This window comes from Trichosurus vulpecula, chromosome 7, assembly GCF_011100635.1.
Source record: "Trichosurus vulpecula isolate mTriVul1 chromosome 7, mTriVul1.pri, whole genome shotgun sequence".
Classification (NCBI taxonomy): Eukaryota; Metazoa; Chordata; class Mammalia; order Diprotodontia; family Phalangeridae; genus Trichosurus; species Trichosurus vulpecula.
In genome coordinates this window covers 186,812,330-186,822,813 of record NC_050579.1, presented here as the reverse complement: position 1 = coordinate 186,822,813, position 10,484 = coordinate 186,812,330, and positions in this window count along the sequence as shown.

Sequence of the window (10,484 nt, the reverse complement as noted above, 5' to 3'; positions counted from 1 at the left end):
ATGTCACAGTCTTCTTCGAGAATGAAGAACAAACACAACAGACCTCCCAATGGTAGTTTCTCATCCTGCACAGAGAAAAGCAAGTCATCTATTGTCTCAACAGTTACTTCAGCATACCATAAAGGGACAGCACCTCTTCAAGTGTGCCTCTTTAAGGGATACTTGTTCCTTAACATTTCAAAAAGACTGGGTCATACTTATCCTTTTAAAATGGAAAAAAAATTACATGATAACTTTATTATATATTTTAAAGGAACAGCAAGGTGTACATAATAGATTTGCAGTTTCATGAGCAATCACCTTTTTTTTTACTGTACTATGTTATGGAAATACTTGTTTTATTCTATGAATTAAAAATAAAAATAAATAAAATAAAATGAAGGCTACCACATTGTTATACAGTTAAAGACAGTCCTACCTTTGTTTATACACCCAAGTATGTCATCAGCAACTCTCCTTACTCTTCTTTTCGACTTGAGTCAATGATGCTTCCAGGAAAAGGCAATTTTCTTATTTTTGGAAAAGTGCTTTTTTTAACCAGAAAGACCTACAATAAAACCAACTACCTATTCCAGGATTTTCTGTCTGGCTTGATTCTTTTTCCACTAGAGGCGAGGTATCTTTTTAAGTGGAGATGATTTCTCAGAATAGTTTTTAGCCCCTCTTATTAAGATATTCTACATCTTATAAAACAGGATGCACTGTGTGTATGTACACACCCGTACACACATATACATGCATATATGTGTGTATATGTTTACATGTAAATATATACGCGTGCATATATACCCATTATACAATATACATGTATGCATGTGTATAGTACATATATACATACCTATGCACATGGGTATGTCATACATATATTCATGTGTTTATCATACATACACATTGATATATACATGTATTATATATACATTATGTGTATATATATATATATATACACATATGAACATATAGGTCACAGTCATGGTACAATGGGAAGTGTACAGGCTCTGGAGTTGGAGGACCTGGGTTCAAATCCCACCTCTGATCAATCAATCAATAAAAACAATAAGTTTAACTTTTCATACAACATTATTATATTATATTTATTGTTAATATTAATATATTATTATGTTTTATTATATTATTAATTATTGAAATAAATGTAATTTCAATGAATAAAATTAAAATAAACTATTAAAATAAAATATTTTATTAATATCAATATTATATTAAAATCTATGTTATATCATATCATATCATACCATACCATACATTTAACTACCTACTATGTGCCAGGAACTGTGCTTAGCATTAAGGGTACAAAAGGAGAAAAAAACAGTCCCTGCCCTCAAGGAGCTTACAACCTAAGTGACCGTGAGGCAAGTCACTTTCCCTTCCTGGGGCACTTTTTCCTCATCTATAAAATTGAGAGATTGTACTCTGAGGTCTGTTCCTTCCAGCTATACCCCTATTCTCCACCCCTAAAATGCCTCACTTTCTGCAGAAGACTTTACCTTCTTTATAGAGATGGAGGTAACCTGACTTTTTCAACTTAACTCGCTTCTACCTTAGAATTTCACCAAATCTTCATCTATCATCTCCCTCCTCCTTTCTATCTCAGAAGCATCCCTGTTCCCAGCTTTTGTCGCTCTGTATGTCCATGAGTCTGTTCCTTCCTGCTTCTAGAACCTTGCTCTAGAATTCATCCCAGCTTTCCTTTAGGACTTTAATCTCTTCCACTGCAATGATTCTTTCCCCTCTGGCTATGAACATGTTCAGATGTCACCATCCTAAAAACCCAATAACGGCTTGATCTCCTCAATTTTGCTAGCCATGTGACCCTCTGCAAATCACTTGGCTGAACCTCTGATTCCTCTACTATAAAAAGGGAATCATTATTGCACTGCCTACCTCACAGAACTGGTGGGAGGGGAGTGCTTTATAAGCTTTTTATTAAAGCACTGGATATGTATGTTATTGTTATTCATTATTCATTTACTTACATATTTATCTTCAATACTTGAAAAAATAGTCGCCACTCCCAGTCTGTGCTTCTTTAGCTCCCCGTTCTTGTCTAAACCCCATGCAATCTGGCTTCCCCTACTTTTCTATGGAAACTACTATCTCAGATATCACCAGTGACCTAATCACAAAATTCAGTGGTTATTTCTATTTGCATCTCAGACTTCTGATGTATTAGATGCTGTACTACCTTCTCCTTCATATTTTCTCTTAGCTTCCAAGGCATCTTACTTTCCGGTTTCAGCTCAGCCTTTCAGACCCATTCCTTCTCCAATCCTTTCCCTGACTCTTCACATGATTTCTGCCACCTCAAATGTTGATGTAACTGAGTTCTAGGGTCAGCTCTCTTTTCTCTCTGTATCCACCTGCTATTTGATCATCATCGCTTCCCTGGTTTCAACCGTCACCTCAATGCAGCTGATTCTCAAATACATACAGATGTGTGTGTGTGTCCCTGATTTCTCTCTTAAGCTCCACATCACCATTGCCAAATGGACCGTGGATGTTTTCCCATGTCAAGAGAGGTACAGTGGTTTTGTGGATAAAGGGACAAAAGGAACAACAAAGACCAGGTCAGCTTTTGAGTTAGGAAATCCTGAATTCAAATTCTGGCTAACAACAACTAAATATCACAAGTCCAGACATTAGCAAAAGGTCACGAGCATCTGAAACATAATATGTCCAAAGCTGAACTAGTCTTTCCTCCCAAATCTGGCCTTCCTCTTGACTTTCCTATTCTTGCCAATAGCCCCATTATTCTCCAGTCAGTTACTCATGCTTATAGTGCCCCCTTTGACTTCTCTCTGTCCCTTATACATGTGAACACAGAGCCAATCCAATTCTTGCCATTTCTACCACCAAAATATCGCTTGCATCTGTCTTCTTCATGCACTAAGATTGAGTTCAGTGCTCTAGGCCACTCTGAGGCTATAGGTTTAAAAGAAGGTACTGACCTGCATTGGTAAAGAGGATTTCCTTATATGGGAGGATAGTTACAGTTACAGTTCATTTCCTTCCTAGCTCCATGAAGGTAAGGACAATAATGCATTTTCTTATTTATATTCCTTGAAGAGCCTAGCTGAGCGCCCAGCTCAGTGCCCAATAGGTGCTAAACATCTGTTGAACGAATATTGAACAAGAAGTCTATTAAATCTTTGAAGTCCAGAAAGCTATGGGTTGAGTGCCATGCTTTTCCCAATTTTCTTAAACTGTTGTCTAGGTTCACTTGCTCTTTCCTTCATTACAGGGGTAGTTCTGGTTTTTACAAAAGCATCATTATCCCCTAAGAAAACATCAATGGTCCTTTGACCTTTGTTCTGTCAATTTTCTCTAATAGGAGAGCTTGTCTACTTTTTAATCTTTTCCTCTTACTTAGAATCTTGATCTTGCTGGGCTTTTTTTCCATCTGTGCAGAAGTGAATGTCTTCCCTTTAGATCCCAAGAGATGCTGTCAATGACCTCCAGATGAATGGAATCTTAGACTATATGATCTTCAAGCATCTTCCATTCTAAGATTCTCTGATTCTTGACAATCCCACTAGTACCTTTAGGGTCTCCATATTAAAATATTATGTATTCAAAACTGCTGAGCCAGTTATTAAGGGTTGACCATTAATGGATATATAGGAAAACCAGAGTGGTGTTGGGTCCTGAGAATGGGAGAGAGTCAGGGAAAATTTTAAATAGAGTTAGTAGTTGAAATTGAAGACCAAAATAGAATTGTTTTTAACTGTCTGAAGGAAGAAAACATATCTTGCATCAGTGGTAGAAGCGGACAGGGACTAGAGAGAGAATGTGGACTTCCCTGGAGCCAGGAGTTTGTTAAATAAACCCTAAGGAGGGTTTTGTCTTAAGCAGGATGAAATTAGACTTTACCCATTGATAGAAGATTGTAATAGCTGCCTCCTCTAATCTAACTCTAATGTCTGATGTAGTGAGGGTGACCGTGGGCTCTCAACGACTATACCAATAGAGTACAATTACTTATAAAGCCAAAAAAAACTTCTAGTACAGTACTGGCAACAGACAGTGTCTACTGTCCAAGGCCAAGCTGACCTCAAGTGAAGAAAACCTCATCAATGCCCTAACCCCAAGGACAGAACAACAGACAGAACAGCTCATGAAACAGACCTCCTCTATGTGTATATGTAACTGCCTACCAATGTGTAGTTGAACCTTCATGTAGCCTAGTGCTTGTTCCAATATTTGTTACATTCAAGGAAAATTGCCCAAGTGCATGTACACTCAAAAAACTGACTATAAGGCAAGGTAATATAGCTAGGGGGAAAGGTGGTATCCCCAAAATCTGAGAGTCAAGTCCCTCAGTGGTAGCATAGAAGGTAGGGCATGTGCAGTAACAGCTCATCTTTTCAATATAGTTTAACCTTTTTAGGACCAACCACAGAGTAAATAATAAAACAAATAGTTTTATTTTGGATTTTTTAATGCTCTTTCCTTTCAGAAACTTTCTTTTCGCTTCCCTCTCAACCCCATGACAACTTTCCCTCATAGCTTTAATTTCAGTAGATCTATGACCTCATTTATAGGGGTGTCTTGGGTTTAACGGTAGCTTGGGACAAATGAATGAATGAATGAGGAATTTATTAGGCACTTACTATGTACAAAGCACGATGCTAAGTGCTAGGAATACGAATAGAAAAGCAAAACAACCCCTGTTCCCAAAGAATTTACAGTCTAAAGACAGAGACAACACATACTAAAGGTTTCCCCTTGTCCTTAGGGTGCAGCAGCAAAGCAGGTGGTAATGCCTCTTCTTTAATTATTAAATGTCACTAATCCCAGGGCTCTTGGGTTGAGGGTCCTGGGTTACCTTCATCAGAGTCTAAAAGAAAGTAGTGGTTAAGGTAGTGGTGGTAGTTTGCCTCACCTGGCACATTCTGCCTCCTGTTTATCCCTCAGAGTGCCTTTCTGCTTCAGCTAGGTTGGCTTATTATCATCCTGTATATGGCAGTTGATTAGCTATTGGTGGGGATGACTGTGCCTTTTTCCACAGAAGTTGCTTCCCCAGATGACAGCTATAAGCACTAGGTTAGAAGCAGAAATGGTGATATAGGGGATTGAGGAATATTGCAACTCCCAGGGATCCTGTGTCTATATACCTGTTGGTGGCAATTAGTCTGCATTTTGTGGTGGTGGTGGTGAGGAAGGTGGGCCCCCTTTCCACAATTATTTCTCTCCTCAATGATGGCTGGGATGGAAACAGGATATGATTCGATTGCTGGACTTGGAGTAAGGAAGACCTAAATTCAGAGACTACCTTGGACAGTTTAATAAGCTGTGTGTCCCTGGACAGATCAGGTAGCTTCTCAGAGCGTTTGCATTTATGGAGGGATTAGCTACACAATTAACTGTAAAGTTTATAAAACATTTCACATAATTATCTCTATTTCCTCATCTACAAAATGGAAATTACAACAGTGCCTTCATCACAGTGTCTGAGAATCAAATAAGATGATATGTGTAAGGGACTGGGATTAGATCGAGACCTATGATTTCATTAGTATAAGATATTCCCAAATGAGGAAATTCCTTCTACTAATGCTGGTTGGTACCTTCTCTGCCCCTTGGAGAGTTACCTAGAGCATTGAGTAGTTAAGTGGCTTTCCCAAAGTCACACAGCTGATATGCATCAGGGGCAGAACTGTAGTTAAGAGACTCACCGAGAGTCACACAGCTAGGAAACTTCTGAGGTGAGATTTGAACCCAGATCTTCTTGATCCCAGGCCCACCGTCCTTTCTACTACACCACTCGAACTCCTATTTTGAGCTTGTTTTAATGCACCTTTTAGATTTTTTTTTAAAAGAGGGGTCAGAACAAACAATTTTAAATTTATATTCAAGGTGGCCAGCCTAGTCACACTGAAATGTTCAATTTCACAGATCCCAAACAATTATGGTAACTTAATCCACCTATAATCTTTGAGTCACAGGAAACAAGTTTCTGACGCCCCCAGACACCTTGCTTGATGCTGGGTAGCACTAGGGGGGAAATAAATTAGATCCAGTGTGTGACTTCTTCCATGCAAATGAACTGAGGGAGATAAAAGACAAGATCTCTAAGGCCCCTTCCAGCTTCCACCATTCTCGGATTGTAAGAATGAAAAATGTAATGGGCCTAACAATGTTAGAGGAGTCAGAAGTCTCATCGCTTACAAGCATGTTTAATTAGTTTTTTAGCTCAATGACCAAAGGGAATAGTTCTATGCATGGCTTTCTAATGTCCTGGAGCATGTACCGTTTCTGTCTAGCATTCTTCTGTAGCAAATGAATACCTTTGGATTAGTGATCTCCATCCAATTAGCAGCATTGATGGTATGTATGCATGTCATATACGTACCAAGGCCAGGCTGGTTGTGAGTGATCTTAAGACTATATACTAATAATAATCATATATTAAGACCAATACCCAGAGTATTGTTACTCTCACTAAGAAGAATCCATTTTTATATTAACATGCTTAACAAATTGAGTATAGCATTGCCTTCTCCCATGGATAATAAAAATAGCTATCATTGAGAAAATGGTTGACTTTTTAAACTGAAAATAGTAATAAGACTCAATTGTTTTTATTAGTATTAGTTACTCACCCAAGAGTAATAGAGAAAATATAACTGAGCATTATATTAAGAATTAGGAGCTCTGAGAAGGGAGGGCAGACTAGGGAAAGGAGCAATCAGAATATATGCCATCTTGCGGAAGGGGAGGGTAGAAATGGGGAGAAAATTTGTAACTCAAAATTTTGCAGAAATCAATGTTAAAAACTAAAAAATATTAAATAAAGAAATAAAATGTGAAAAAAAGAATTAGGAGCTCTGGATTTTAGGCTCTGCCTTTCCCAGTGATTTCCTGTGTAACCTTAAACAAGTCACCTCAATTATTTCTTCATCTTTTTCCATATCCATAAGATCAGAAGATTTATACTGGTCTGACTTACCTCATAAGGTTGTTGTGAGGACAAAGTGATATAATTGAGAAATTATATCATGGGAAATGCTGTGGAATAGAATAGAAATAGAAATAAGAACAGAACAAAGGCTCTTTGAAAGCTCCTTGAGGTTTCATTTTTGTCTTTATAGGACGGTACCTAGAACATGGCATATTCTTAATATATGCTTGTTGAATTAAAGTGAATTTTTGAATATGAATCATTATGTGTGGTGGTGGTGGTGGTCAATTGTTATCCTACTTTGTCAGCCTCCTACCTCACTTTTCCCTGACAAGTAAATGGATTAGTATGATTCACAATGATCAAAAGCTGCTGTTGTAAGACTTCTTTTGTATAATGGTCATAAACAGCCAACATGGCGTAGTAGATAGACTATTGACGTCAGAAAGACTTGTGTTTGAATTCCGTCTGTGTTGTATGTTGAATGCCTAGCCATGAACAAGTCACTTGACTTCTCAGTGGCCCCCAGGCAATTCTAAGATTATAAGTTGCAGATAAGTTGTTGGTCTATAAGAGTGAAAGGAGTTCCCACACTGAGGAGTTCCTCAAACTTTGAAACCACCAGCTGGGGCATAAAAATAATAATACATTGCCGGTTCATCTTGTTTTATATAGTAGGCATACTTTTGAAAATTTGCACATGCATTGAATTTTTATGAATGAAATTACATGTCAAATGCATGCAGGAAAATTCTATTTAGGATTACATGCGGAAAGCTTAAAGAGTGTTAAACATCAACCATCTGGGCCAATACCCTCATTTGACAGACAAAAAAACTAAGGGTTAAGAGATTTGCATATGATGACAGAGGAAATAAATAACAGAACCAAGATTTACATCCAAGTATTTTGACTCCAAATCCACTGTTGTCTCTACTTCATCACATTGGGAACCTTACAGGGAATCTATTTGTAATTTAAATAAATATTTTTTTTCAGAATAATATCTCACACTCGAAGGTTTGCAAAGCCATTTACTTATGTTAACTTATGTTAACTCATTTGACTGTTTGGTCGTTTCCAACGCTCTCTCCTTTGCCTCTTTTGCTACCCTTTCTGGCTATCCTCCACTGTCATTGTGAAAGCAAAATGGGCCACGTGGAACTGAGCACCATTTTAGATTTCAATGTCTTGGCCAAAGAGTTCACCACCTAGTAGCCAGCATGATGGTGATGCACCTCTCCTTACTTAGCTATGCTTTTCTCAGACAGGAGACTTAGTCTGTAACCAGGATATTCTCAAAGCCAATAAATATTAAGGATTGGACAAGCCAGAGACTGTGCCCCACTCACATAGCCTTGAGAACCCAGGGTCACTTCCATGCCATGATGAAGCAGCAGAGTAGAAATTTGTGAAGGTGGTATCCGGGAAGAAGAATATCTGGATTTTTCTGGCAAAAATGTTTTGGGCAGGCATGAATTACCTGGGTCATTTACACAGTCCTCTTCCTCACTAGTGTTTCCTTGGATTTAACATGGTACCTAGCTCATCAGTTCTTCTGATCTGTAGCTTGTTTGTACATGGTTGCCTGTATGTTGTCTCCCCCATTAGACTATAAGCTCCATGGGAGCAGAGACTGTCTTTTACTTTGCTTTATATCCCCAGCTCTTAGTATAGTATATGGCACATGGTGAGCACTTAATACAGGTTTATTCACTGACTGATTGACTCACTGCAAATCACTGCCTTCCAAGTGAGTAAAAGAGAAATTCTCTTTAACAGCCCTTTGCAGTTTTGTTTTTTTAGCACAAATATTCTATGTCATCGAATCAGCAGCTAATTATAAATGACTTGAATCATTTAGCTAGCAGTTAGCAAAATCATCTTTACCTAAACACGCTTCCAGTGAATGTATATGTTATGAAAGCCAGCTGTTGTCTTTTAAATGTAAATCAGAATTCATGTTTGGCTTTCTGAGAACCGGACATATGGTCAATGAACATACATAGACTCTGTGAGACTTTTCCCACAAGAAATGAATTCAATACCTGAATGCACAGGGAATAAAACATTTCCTAACTACAGATACTATATTCAAATTGTCATTCTTAAAATTTAAGAAGCAGGTCTTCTCCTTGAACAGCAGCCAAATCCAACCATCTTGCTTCAGAAAATGGATACCACTTACCTCATATTTTAATATCTTACTAAGTAAAGGCCATGCTTTGTTTTAACTTGTATTATTAGATAGTGGTTTGAGACAGCTAAAATACATGTTACTAAAAGTGCCCTGGGTGTGCTTTGTGTGTAGCAGAGCTCTTGAAGGCCTCATAGTAATCCTCCTTAGAAAGGTTATGAAAAGAATATATGGCATGGTTGGAAAAGCCTTCAAATATGAGCCAGGGTACCTAGGATCCAATACAGGCTGGAATATTAGTAACTGGCTGTGTAATCTTGGACTTGACTGTAAAATGATGGGGTTGGACTAGATGACCTCTAAGGTCTAACATTTGTGACATTTAAAAAGTTTGAGAGACATAATTTCTGGGTAATTTAATCATTTTATTAATAAAGCTAGAATGTTATTAATAGGAGAAGGTCAGTGGAACTCTCAAATGGCAAAGACCCCTCATGGCAGTGGACTGTAATATAGGCCACCCTCCATTATAATATCCATTCTCTCTCATCAATTGTTAACCAGAGTTCTTTTCCACCCTCAGGAACATCTAAACATGCTCTTAGAAGAATGGATATTATAATGGAGGGTGGCCTATATTACAATATATACTCTTGGGAGTATGTGACTTAGATCAACTAAGTCTTAGTCAAAGAGACTTAGCAATTTCCGTATCGCCTGTCTGACAAAAGGGAGAGTCAACATTTTCCCAGACCTATCTGAGCAAATACAATGAACAGGTATCTACTCCTCGGTCTAAACTTGGAATTTTTTTCTGTCTTTTGATTAGATTTTAGCCTAGATTTCCCACACTAGTTGATGGATGGATGAGGAAGTAGAAAAGAGGAAAAAACCCTGGTCTAATTCAATAATTGGTTATTAATACAAGAGAGGAATAATCACTTCTCTCACATTCTATCACACTGATCAATAATGATGTGACAAACTGAAAAACTATGACCATACCTAGGGGAATACGGTAACAAAGGACATCATCATTTGTGTAGACTTTTTTCCTTTTTGATTGATTTTCCCACACTGAAGGAGAGTGGCAAGCACTTTACACAGGTGAATATCATTCGAGGCAAAATTTCCTACCCACTCCTGCTTTTCTTGAGTGCCCGGAATTACCTATTGGCCTGTCAATAAATCACTCCTTCCAATATCAGAAGGAAGTTTTCTCGTGTAAAGGGCTTAAAACATAATTTCCCACATCATTGTCACCACAATTCAGTATTGATGAGTTATAGAATACCATGATATCCATTCCTGCAAAATCTCAGTGCAAAGTTCCAACACTGTTAGACCCTTACACTGTTGTGATAAAGACCAAAGTGAAAATTTGCTTAGTATAGCATTAACTTGCTCACACACAGAATTAGAAATATAATA